At 46.2% G+C, this 12,381-nt stretch overlaps 1 protein-coding gene across 2 annotated transcripts in view; it reads left to right on the forward strand.

Moving 5' to 3' along the window:
- Nucleotides 1-12,381, forward strand: part of LOC141192769 (N-acetylated-alpha-linked acidic dipeptidase 2-like) — an 84,011-nt gene that overhangs the window by 46,746 nt on the left and 24,884 nt on the right. The gene's annotated exons all lie outside the window — the stretch shown is intronic.

The following is a 12,381-nucleotide window of genomic DNA, read 5'->3' on the forward strand; positions in this document are numbered from 1 at the left end:
AAGAATGATGTCCTACACATCATAGAACACAGTATGATGTCCGTACACAGTATGATGTCCCTACACAGTATGATGTCCGTACACAGTATGAGGTCTCCACCCATCCTCTCGTACTATGATGTCTCCACAAAGCCTCTCACGCTGTATGATGTCCCCACACAATATGATGTCTCCACCTATCCTCTCGTACTATATAATATCTCCACACAGCCCCTCACACAGTATGATGTTTCTACACCGTATAATGTCTCCACACATCCTCTCGTACTATATGATGTCTCCACGCAGCCCCCCACACAGTATGTTGTGCCCACACAGGCCTCCCATGCAGTTTGAATTCCTCAAACAGCCACCCCATGCTGTATGATGTCTCCAGTTTCCCCCAAATGCTGGCAATTTAAAAAAAAGAATGCCAAGAGTGTGCAAAGCAGTCATCAAAGCAATCCCTGACTGTTCTTGCCTCGTGGTCTCTGTGCGTTGCATTCCGGCAACTGTTACATTTGGCGTAGTCGGCAGGATGCAACATTCGGACACAGAGATGGCGGATCACTCCGTGACCGAGCCCGGCAAGGGACATATACCCTTGGGGCTATGCTCGGCAATCTTCCCAAGTTCACAGGGAGCAGCATGTTGCTGTGGGACTGGGTAGAGAGGCTGAGAAATATGCTACGCATGTATCCCCTGACCCCTTACGCCCAGGCCGAGCTAGCCCTACTGACCCTTGACGGGGAGGCCTGATAGATGGTGATGTACCGCCCACCTAGGGACTGTGACACTGTGGACAAAGTAATAAAAATCTTGAAGGATATGCATGTGATACCACAGACCTAGGGCACCTTTGTCTGTGGTTGTTCCAGTGGGTCTAAGGGGAAAATGAGACCATAACTTAGTATGTTAATGCTTTGCAGAAAGTGACGACCCATATCGCCAAGAAGGCTCAAGATGGGCACCGAGAACTAGGTCCAATGGACAAAGTGCTGCGTGACCAACACATTGCTAGCCTGAGGAATCCTTCCCTGAAGCAGATCTTAAAGGAGCCGACTGCGCTTGAGCCCATATCTGGGCTTCCTTTAGGTCGGGGTCGAAGCTACAGTCTTGGAGAAAGAGATCCCTATTCTCACCGCCGCGGTCTGGAGCCACGAAGTGGTCACTCCTGAATCGACCTGACTGGGTGGGGGAGATAAGTCAAGAGATCCGTGAGCTGTGCACTCTTAAGGGGACTCCTGCTTCCATCCCTGTAGCTGGTCACACGCCTCCACATGAAAGGAGGTCAGCGTGGAAAGTGCTCCTTCCGAACCCCACCATGCCGCGTACGCAGTCACTCGGCGGAACACAAACCAGAATGTTAGACCTGCGGAGGAAGAGGGCATATCTCAATAGACTTCTCGAGCCGAGAAATGAAAAAAATGGGGACGCCCGTTAAACTAATGTGCCCCACGGTCGTGGATCATACCGTGGGGTTTCGAGCCTCAAAAAGCGGGAGGGAGAACTCTGAGGATATTGTCTCTGAGAGACCCATTATCTGGGCTGAATTCAATGGACAACGCATTCACTGCTTGATGGACACGGGGTCTCAGGTGACCACTAAGCCGGAGACGTATTTCCAGAGTCATTTTCCTAAAGTTGCTCTCTCCCAAAAAGAACACACCATCCGGCTGGTGGCGGCTAATCAACTGCCTATCCCAGTAGCGGGGGTAGGGTGCATCTCTGTCCGGGTGTGCAGAAAAGATCTGGGCCGAAAGGATAGTGCTAACCAAAGGGTCCGGAGAAGGAGGGCCCATTGTAACCCTGGGCATGAGTGTGCTAAAAGAAGTGGGACAAATCTTGGCCGAGGGCCCCGATAAAAATAACTGGACCCTGCCACTTGTGACCTGGCCAGTAAGAGGGTGTTTAAGCAACTCGTGGAAGTCAGCCAAATCCAAACGTTACCTGCTGCCTCCCAGTATCTCGGCAAGGTATTAATACCGCCCGAAACCACCATGACACTGCTGGTGGGACAGACTGTACTCACTTTACCGTTATTGGCACATGTATCCTTAGAGGGTGTGGACGTCCAGATTGAGCCAATACAGGGAGAAGAGGCGCTCTCCGGACTATTGGTTGCTTGCACTCTGGCCAACGTGCGGCAGGGGCAAGTACCTGTGCGCTGCTTCAATCTAAGTGAAGCAAGTCTACAGTTGTTGCCTTGACAAGAGGTGGCTTGAGTTTGTATAATACAGGAAGACCTTAGAGATGTCGCTCAATAGACCGGAAAATGGAAGTGAACCATTGGCTGGACGTGATCTCTTGGAATAGATGGAGGCCAGTCTTACTGAGGTTTCCTCGAGGCAAGTGGACCAATTGAACAATTGCTACAGAGCTATCGGGGGGTGTTGACACAACATGAAGACTACTTTGGGTGCACCAAATACGTACAGCAACTACTGCTCCCATTCGAGAGAGGTAACTGCAGATCCAACCTCAATTGTAGCAGGTGAAAGAACTGTTGCCCACATGTTGCGGAACGGTGTGATCTGCGAGAGTCAGAGTCCCTGGGCAGCCCCTATCATGTTGTTTCAGAAAAAGGACGGTACCCTGAGATTCTGCGTGGACTACCGGAGGCTTAATGCGTGTACTGTGCGGTACTCCTATCCCTTACCCAGAATCAAGGAGTCTCTGTCTGCGTTGGGAAATGCTAAATTCTTCTCTTCTCTCGACCTAGCTAGTGGCTATAGGCAAGTCGGTAGCTGAGAAGGACCGTCTGAAAAAAGCCTTTCTCCTCTCTATGGGCTTGTTCGAGTTCAACCGAATGCCATTTGGACTAACAAATGCACCAGGGACCTTTCAGCATCTGATGGAAAGATGCTTGGGGGATCTCAACTTTGAAGCCACTTTGATATACTTGGATGACATAATCATTTATTCTGCTATGTTTGAAGATCACCTCCAGCGGCTGGAGCAAGTGCGGCTTCAAAAACACGGGTTAAAAATCAAGCCCTGTAAGTGTCATCTATTTAAACGGGAGATTAAATACCTGGGACACAGTGTCCAGCGCGGCAGTACACCCCACCGCAGAGAAAGTGGCTGCAGTCCAGAAGTGGTCCACACCTACCAACCTGAGAGAACTGAGGGCATTCCTGGGGTTCGCCGGATTCATAAAAGACTTCACTAAGATTGCAGTACCACTCAACGAGTTGTTGAGAGGAACGTCCGGAGGAGCCAGGCGTCAACCCATTCAGTGGGGTCTACGACAAGAGGAAGCGTTCCGTGCATTGAAGATGGCACTGACGGATGCTGCAATCCTGGCCTATGCTGACTTCTCAAAGCCCTTTGTGTTGTACACTGATGGGAGCTTGTATGGGCTAGGAGCAGTATTGGCTCAGGTACAAGAAGTAAGAGAGTGGGTGATCGCTTATGCCAGTCAATCGCTGCAGGACACGGAGGAGAATCCGGACAACTACAGTTCATTCAAAGTGAAGTTGCTGGGGCTAGTATGGGCCATGACTGAGATGTTCGAGGAGTACTTGTCTGGGTCAGAAGTACAGGTGCGGACAGACAACAACCCCTTGGCCCACTTAGTAAATTCAAAGCTCTGCGTGCTAGAGCAGTGGTGGGTTGCAAGGATATTTAAATATCAGTACAAGATCTCCGATTGGTCCAAGGCCCTGAACACTCATGCAGATGCCCTGTCCTGAGTCACCCAAGAGAGACATATACGAAGAGCTTGAAGGTGACAAGATCCCAGATTTCAGGCAGTTTGCCGCGACTGTAATAACCACTGAAGAGCCCAGACCCACCCATATTCTAGGTCATTCAAGAGACGAGTGGATACATCAACAATCCAACCCAGAACTACCGAAGCTGAGGAAATGGGTCTTTCTGGGACAACGGCTTGATCAAGAGGTAAGAGAGTGGGTGATCGCGTATGCCAGTCAATCGCTGCAGGACACGGAGGAGAATCCGGACAACTACAGTTCATTCAAAGTGAAGTTGCTGGGGCTAGTATGGGCCATGACTGAGATGTTCGAGGAGTACTTGTCTGGGTCAGAAGTATAGGTGCGGACAGACAACAACCCCTTGGCCCACTTAGTAAATTCAAAGCTCTGCGTGCTAGAGCAGTGGTGGGTTGCAAGGATATTTAAATATCAGTACAAGATCTCCGATTGGTCCAAGGCCCTGAACACTCATGCAGATGCCCTGTCCTGAGTCACCCAAGAGAGACATATACGAAGAGCTTGAAGGTGACAAGATCCCAGATTTCAGGCAGTTTGCCGCGACTGTAATAACCACTGAAGAGCCCAGACCCACCCATATTCTAGGTCATTCAAGAGACGAGTGGATACATCAACAATCCAACCCATAACTACCGAAGCTGAGGAAATGGGTCTTTCTGGGACAACGGCTTGATCAAGAGGCTAGGGCTGCTTCACTCCCAACTACCCTGCAGATCTTGGGCCAGTGGGAAAGGCTCTTCCTGAAAGATGGCCTTGCGTGTCTAGGGATTCAACTACCTCGAGAGTTTGATGGTTCCTGGCAAGTAGTGGCTCTAGAAGCGCTAGTAGTGCAACTAGCTAAAGGAGCTCATGAGAGGGGTACCCAATTTGGTGTGGAGAAGACCTTTCGTTGGTTACAATGGCTGGTATATTGGCCCCAACTGCGTCAAGAGGTTGAAGGAGTTTGCTGAAAATGTTGACGCTGTGAGCTAAATAAACCCCCAGAACAGAGAGCTCTTGTTCAGACTATCCGAACTTTTGTGCCTTTTGGAGGTCCTGATGATCGACTACCTGATGATCGGAACTTCGTACAATGGTTACAGGTATTGCTTGGAGATGACTGATAACTTCACCAAGTTTGCAGTGGTGACCCCCACTTGGGACCAGACAGCTGAAGCTGCAACCAGGGCCATCTGTCAGGACTTCATTTCAATATGCTGCTTCCAGGGACAAGTGATGGACAAGCTGTATCGTATTCACGGAATTGATAAATCTCGAATGACGCCGTATCATCCTCAGGGGAACGGGGAAGGTGAGCGCGGTAACCAAACCCTGTTACAAATGTGGCGAATGCTGGAAGAGGACAAGAAGATGAAGTGACTTGAATTCGTGTGTGGGTTTATAACAATCAAGTCCATGCGACTTCTTATTACACTCCCTATATACTACTGTTCGTGGCGGAACGGAGGAGAAATCACTGAGCTGGACTCAGAAGACCCCTGTCCAGGCAGTAGTCCAGATACCTGGATCCGAGAGTACCAACACCGACTTCAGTAAGAGGATTAGTTGAACAAAAGTTTCGGGAAGTGGAACATTCAAGTTGGTCCCCGATCTTAGGTGGACAACTGTAGCCAGGGTACCGTGTGCTAGTACAGGCCCAGAAGCAAGCTGGATCACCGTTGGGAGGCGGCACCCTACTGAGTAGTGAGAAAGGTCCACCCAGACAACCCGGTCTACGAGGTCAGACCCGAGGGAGGTGATGCTGCCGCACCCAGAGTGTTGCACCAGAATATGCTGCAACCCTGCTCTTCCGAAGCAGAGGACTGTTACGGGGCTGAGTCCCCAACAGAAGTGGCTGAAGTCCCACAAAGGAGGGCCTTAGAAGATGAGGAAGGATTGCTTGCAGTGCCATTGGGTCCACCAGAATTGTCGATGCTGCTCTCAAGTGGGACAGAGAATGAACCGGGAGGTGATTTACAATCCCCGGTGATTGAGTCTTCGGGGACTCCAGAGGCGCTTCGGTGAGTAGAGCCCAGCAGGACTGAGCCCCACTATCAGTTTGTCTGGTCTCAGATACAGCAGAACACCAAGAAGTACGCTTAATTCTTGGCTGAACTTGGGTTACCTGTGAAGAAACGTCGAACTTGCAAGGATTCCACTCTCCTCGGAGACTGGCGAACAAAAAGGGAGAGGAATGTAATAGGAGGCAGTAAAATTGCAGAAGAACTCTTGCAGGATGTGCCAATAGTGGGGAAAGACTGCCATCTGCTGGCCAGGCAAAATCAAGCGGAACCAAGTTGTGCTAGAGGATTTGATGGGTGAGTAAATTCAAGTGCTGGACCTGAACAGGTGACCAACAGGAGGGATTTCCTGGATATTAAAGCCCTGGGCGTCAAACCACAGGGAGATTTGGCGCCAAGCTGGAGAAAAGAGCAGACGCGCTCTAAAGGTGCCACAGAGTCCATCGAGGCAGGCCGCAGCAGGAGGCCTGTGTCACCAAAGTGTCAGACACTGCGTGACAAAATCCGGATCCCTTGCAGAAGTGTCCAGAGTTCTGCATATGTTGGCCAGGGCCAGGACCTGCGCTCTTTGCTGATTAAGCTTCTGGAATCCAACGTCGCCTGTTGAGCCGAGGTCTAGACCCCCCCCTGCCCCAAGTCTGAGAGACTGCCATCGACTATCAAGCCAAGAAGAGAGAGGGGGTGCAGGAGTAGCAGTACACCTAGCCACTGTCACATGTGAAGTCACCAGTATAGATATATAGATAAATGGTAGGTTAAATGTATTTTTTATTTCTCAAAATTTCATATCACAATCTACAACCTCTGGCAAAAATTATGGAATCACCGGGCCCGGAGGATGTTCTTTCAGTTGTTTAATGTTGTTGAAAAAAAGCAGATCACAGACATGGCACAAAACTAAAGTCATTTAAAATGGCAACTTTAGGGCTTTAAGAAACACGAAAAGAAATCAAGATTAAAAATGTGGTACTCAGTAAGGGTAATTTTTTTCATACCAAGCAGAGGGAAAAAATTATGGAATCACTCAATTCTGAGGAAAAAATTATGGAATCACTCAATTCTGAGGAAAAAATTATGGAATCACCCTGTAAATTTTCATTACCAAAACTAACACCGGCATCAAATTAGATCTGCTCGTTAATCTGCATCTAAAAAGGAATGATCACACCTTGGAGAGCTGTTGTACCAAATGGACTGACATGAATCATGGCTCCAACACGAGAGATGTCAATTGAAACAAAGGAGAGGATTATCAAACTCTTAAAAGAAGGTAAATCATCACGCAATGTTGCTAAAGATGTTGGTTGTTCACAGTCAGCTGTGTCTAAAATCTGGATCAAATACAAACAACATGGGAAGGTTGTTAAAGGCAAACATACTGGTAGACCAAGGAAGACATCAGAGCATCAAGACCGGAAACGTAAAGCAATATGTCTCCAAAACAGGAAATGCACAACAAAACAAACGAGGAATGAATGGGAGGAAATTGGAGTCAATGTTTGTGACCGAACTGTAAGAAACCGCCTAAAGGAAATGGGATTTACATACATAAAAGCTAAGCATAAGCCATCATTAACACCTAAACAGAAAAAAACAAGGTTACAATGGGCTAAGGAAAAGCAATCGTGGACTGTGGATGAGTGGATTAAAGTCATATTCATTGATGAATCGCGAATCTGCATTGGGCAAGGTGATGATGCTGGAACTTTTGTTTGGTGCCGTTCCAATGAGATTTATAAAGATGACTGCATGAAGAGAACATGCAAATTTCCAGTCATTGATATGGGGCTGCATGTCAGGTAAAGGCACTGGGGAGATGGCTGTCATTACATCTTCAATAAATGCCCAAGTTTACATTGATATTTTGGACAGTTTTCTTATCCCAATTGAAAGGATGTTTGGGGATGATGACATCATTTTTCAAGATGATAATGCATCCTGCCATAGAGCAAAAACTGTGAAAACATTCCTTGAAAGAAGACACATAAGGTCAATGTCATGGCCTGCAAATAGTCAGGAGCTCAATCCAATTGAAAATCTTTGGTGGAAGTTGAAGAAAATGGTCCATGACAAGGCTCCAACCTGCAAAGCAGATCTGGCAACAGCAATCAGAGAAAGTTGGAGCCAGATTGATGAAGACTACTGTTTGTCCCTCATTAAGTCCATGCCTCAGAGACTGCAAGCTGTAAGCCAGAGGTGGTGCAACAAAATACTAGTGATGTATTGGAGTGTTCTTTTGTGTGTTTGTTTTTCATGATTCCTTAATTTTTTCCTCAGAATTGAGTGATTCCGTAATTTTTTCCCTCTGCTTGGTCTGAAAAAAAATACCCTTACTGAGTACCACATTTTTAATCTTGATTTCTTTTAGTGTTTCTTAAAGCCCTAAAGTTGCCATTTGAAATGACTTTAGTTTTGTGCCATGTCTGTGATCTGCTTTTTTTCAACAACATTAAAAAACTGAACGAACATCCTCCAAGCCTGGTGATTCCATAATTTTTGCCAGGGGCTGTATATTAAAAAAATCATAAAACCTAATATTAGGCTTATGTTTCTCATTCTTTTCATTAGACGGACTCTTGTCCTATTGACTTAAATATACCGTATGTATTTTCTCTTATTTGGGCAAAGGTTATCATGAAGCGAGGGAGAGTTGGTGAGCTGTGACATCACCTATTGCTCACATGGATCCTATTCTATCTACTATATATAGAGGTGTTATCAGTCGTATACGAGGAAGAGGAAGTGAGCTGTGATATCACCTGTTGTGAATGGTGGCTCCTGTGATATCTACTGTATATAGAGGGGTTATCAGTCATTGTACAGGAGGAGGAGAAGGTGAGCTGTGACATCACCTATTGTAAATGGTGGATCTTGTGAGATCTATTATTTCATTGTAATCCTGTCTGTGATAATGAAATTCATAGAAAAGTAATCTTCACGAAACAGCAAGCATGATTCTAGTATAAAGTCTATTTACCAGTTTAAAAATGACAAAATGTCTGACATTTTATTATATAGATATGAAAAATAGCAAAAAAATAAATTGAAAATACACCTGACTTAAATGCAACAGTGCCTACAGAAAATAAAAATACCCTATTCTCCCCTACCATACGGGTGATATTGCAGTTGGCACCGGGTGTCCTGGCACTTGCGTGACCTTGTTAGGCCACATAAGTGCTGCAGCCATTAAGTTGCCACTCCTGGGCTACAGCACTTACACCTTCCATGGAGGGAAGTGTGAGAACTGCAGCCCATTAGCGGACAATGATAGTCTGCATTGCCGATGTGGTATAATAATGGGCTACAGTTTTCACACTTCCCTTGGACAAAACTCAGGCTTTGGGGGCGAGGTGTGACCGCTGCAGCCTATTAGCGGCCACTTATTGGCTTCAGAACTCAAGTGGCTTAACAATGTCACACAAGCGCGTGAAGACCAGGCTGTGACTGGGCTGGGACAACGCTGGCGGGTCACCACTCCACTTATTAATCGCTTGTATACTTGAGTAATCTGGCAGGATCAACCCTGCTAGGACATTGTCAGACTATGTAGGTGTGTGCATTATTCATGAAGACAACTGGAACATTCAGATATCAATGTACTCATACATTTCTAGGAGGATTAACAAAGGAGTGGCATAATGCAGAGTTTTTGATTCATGCACATGTTTTAATTACCTTCTACATTGAAGTTTAATGGGTAATGTTTTTCCTTGTGGAGAGTGACAAGCCAGGCCTGGCTCTTGTGGGGAACTAAGAGAGGGGGAACTATGTAGTGGGTGTGGGTGGAGGAAGCAGGTCAGGGGAGCACTTGAGAGGGAGGATATAAAAAGGGGAGCCATCTTGGGAGTTGAGTAGAGGTCAGTCAGACAGTCTGGGAGAAGAGTGAAAGGAGCAGGAGCTCTGCAGGAGCTCTGCTCAGGAGGAGGGCCTAGTGAGAGAGGACCAGGACAGACTGAAGAGAGGAGAGGAGCAGGAAGGAAGGCTCCAGTAAAGCAGAAAGGATCCCAGGGGCATGGGCAGTGCGGATGCCACCCGTGCGCCCGAACCCACCAGGAGTGGAAGGATCAGGCCACAGAGAGGGGACCCGCCCCTAAACTATCAGAGTTCTTCAAGTCTCAACTAGATAACCGGAGGGTGCAGCATTTCAGGTGCTGCAGCCAACAGCCACCTCTAACTCACCAAAAAGGAGGCCATAGAGGACCCAGGGGACAGAGAAGACGTCGCCCGACAAGGTCTGCGGTCACCGGCTTGGGACACTGGGTGTGAGGTGCAGGGAGACGGCCAGAAGGAACACACAGAACGGGGTCCCACTAAGTACTCTGGAATTGCCTGAGGGTTTACTGAACCCCTCCCTGAGTAAGCACAGGACGACGTGGGAAGTTACCCTGGCCCTGGTAACTTGGAATCTAAAAATCATGAGTAAAACCCTGAAAACTGCACCCCACTGTCTCTGCGAATTATTACTGCGCGATCATCCCCTCTACACCACTCTACACACCTACTTCATCTATAACATCCCTGCAATGCCCTTGAGCTAAGCTCTACCTGTGAAGAGCTAAACCAACTCTGCTGCACTAACATCAGCTCCAGAGGACCCGCTCCGCAGGTGGCGTCACAAACTTTATATAAAAACTATAAATCCCCTGTAAATAACCCCCTTTATTGACCTCCCTGGGTCACGGACCGGGTCACCGCCACTGCGACATCTCCCCTAGCAACGACCGGCCCGGCTACCGAGTACCCCACGGCCCAGGGGACACGTCATACATGCTCCTCTGGGAAATTAAATATGCAAATTATCTCTTCAGAGAGGAAGAGGACTAGAACTCTAGTTCCACCTATTGAAAGTAGCAATCTAGAGTTCTAGTCCTCTCTCTGTCTGAAGAAACATTTTGCACTTCTGCATTGAAAAATAGCTTGAGTATTTGCAGGAATAGAAGGAATGGGATGTACATGATTTGTCCCTATGATAACTCTCAACCATTTGGGGATGGAAGTGTTGACATAGGGAAACTAGTATGTCTGCGTTTGCACAGGCACTGCCGTTTCCAATAATTGGCATTTGTATAAAACTACACTCGGATTTAGTGGGAGTTTTACCTCCCTCGGAGGGTCCGTAGAGGTAGAATCTGCAAAAAATCCGAGTTTTCATATTCACCAAAATCAAAAGAGCAATCTGCAATCGAGTGCATCTAAATATATAACTAGGATCACACATCCCACGTGTTTCTGGGCTGTTAATGGCTCACGGACTGGAAAGGGCGGTGTGGATATGGCAGGGAGACATACGACTGTGGGCGTCTCTTTCTGTAATGACATTTGTTATTATGGAATCATTGAGAGAAACAACTCCCTGACATTTACATTTTACAGAACGGCTTTCATTTCTTGTATTTTGCATCTAATTAAACAAAGGCCACTGGTAAAAGTGATATAATGGAGGAGATTTATAAAATTGACTTTATTTCCCATGGCATCCAATCACAGCTCAGCTTTCATTTCATATTCTGCTTTTCAACAATGAAAGCTGCACTGTGATTGGTTGCTATGGACATCTAAAGGTCTGACTGTGTTATCCTTAGTTACAAGGCCTGAGGCGGCAAAGCATAACACAATGGGCTCAAACCCTTGACGACAGCCGCCATGTGTGTACAGCGGCCGTGCGCCATCGCTATTTGTTTCGGAGCCCACTCCATACAGCACTGGTGCCAGTTTTATTACATATCTGGCACTTGAGAGTAAATTATGTCATTTGAGCAGTTTAACCTCCTAAATGCCACTATCCAGCATGACTGCGGCATTAAAACGTTTTTAAAATGGCAGCTGTCACTTCTGACAGCCATTGAACGTGTGTGCCGATTGGTTGCCGTGGCATCCGGGAGCTTACTAATGGCCCCCGTGTCCGCCATGCTAGAACTCCTATGAAGGAGTTTGTCAATTTCACAATGCACTGTAATACTACAGTGTCAAGCGATCGCAGTGCCCCAAGAGGAATAGTTAGAAATGTAAAAAATTATTAAAAAATAACTAAATAAAAATAAATGTGAGTGTGTGTGTGTATATATGTGTATATATATATATATATATATATATATATATATATATATATATATATATGTATGTATGTATGTATGTATGTATGTATATTATATATATATATATATATATATATATATATATATATATATATACACAGTAAATACCAAAAGTTTGGACACACCTTCTCCTGTAAAGATTTTTCTGTATTTTCATGACTATGAAAATTGTACATTCACACTGGAGGCATCAAAACTATGAATTAACACATGTGGAATTATATACTTAACAAAAAAGTGTGAAACAACTGATAATATGTCTTATATTCTAGGTTCTTCAAAGTAGCCACCTTTTGCTTTGATGACTGCTTTGCACACTCTTGGCATTCTCTTGATGAGCTTCAAGAGGTAGTCACCGGAAATGGTTTTCACTTCACAGGTGTGCCCTGTCAGGTTTAATAAGTGGGATTTCTTGCCTTATAAATGGGGTTGGGACCATCAGTTGTGTTGTGCAGAAGTCAGGTGGATACACAGCTGATAGTCCTACTGAATAGACTGTTAGAATTTGTATTATGGCAAGAAAAAAGCAGTAAAGAAAAACGAGTGGCCATCATTACTTTAAGAAATGAA

Source organism: Phyllobates terribilis, unplaced genomic scaffold, assembly GCF_046119375.1.
Source record: "Phyllobates terribilis strain yellow unplaced genomic scaffold, ASM4611937v1 Scaffold_2__4_contigs__length_985480577, whole genome shotgun sequence".
Classification (NCBI taxonomy): Eukaryota; Metazoa; Chordata; class Amphibia; order Anura; family Dendrobatidae; genus Phyllobates; species Phyllobates terribilis.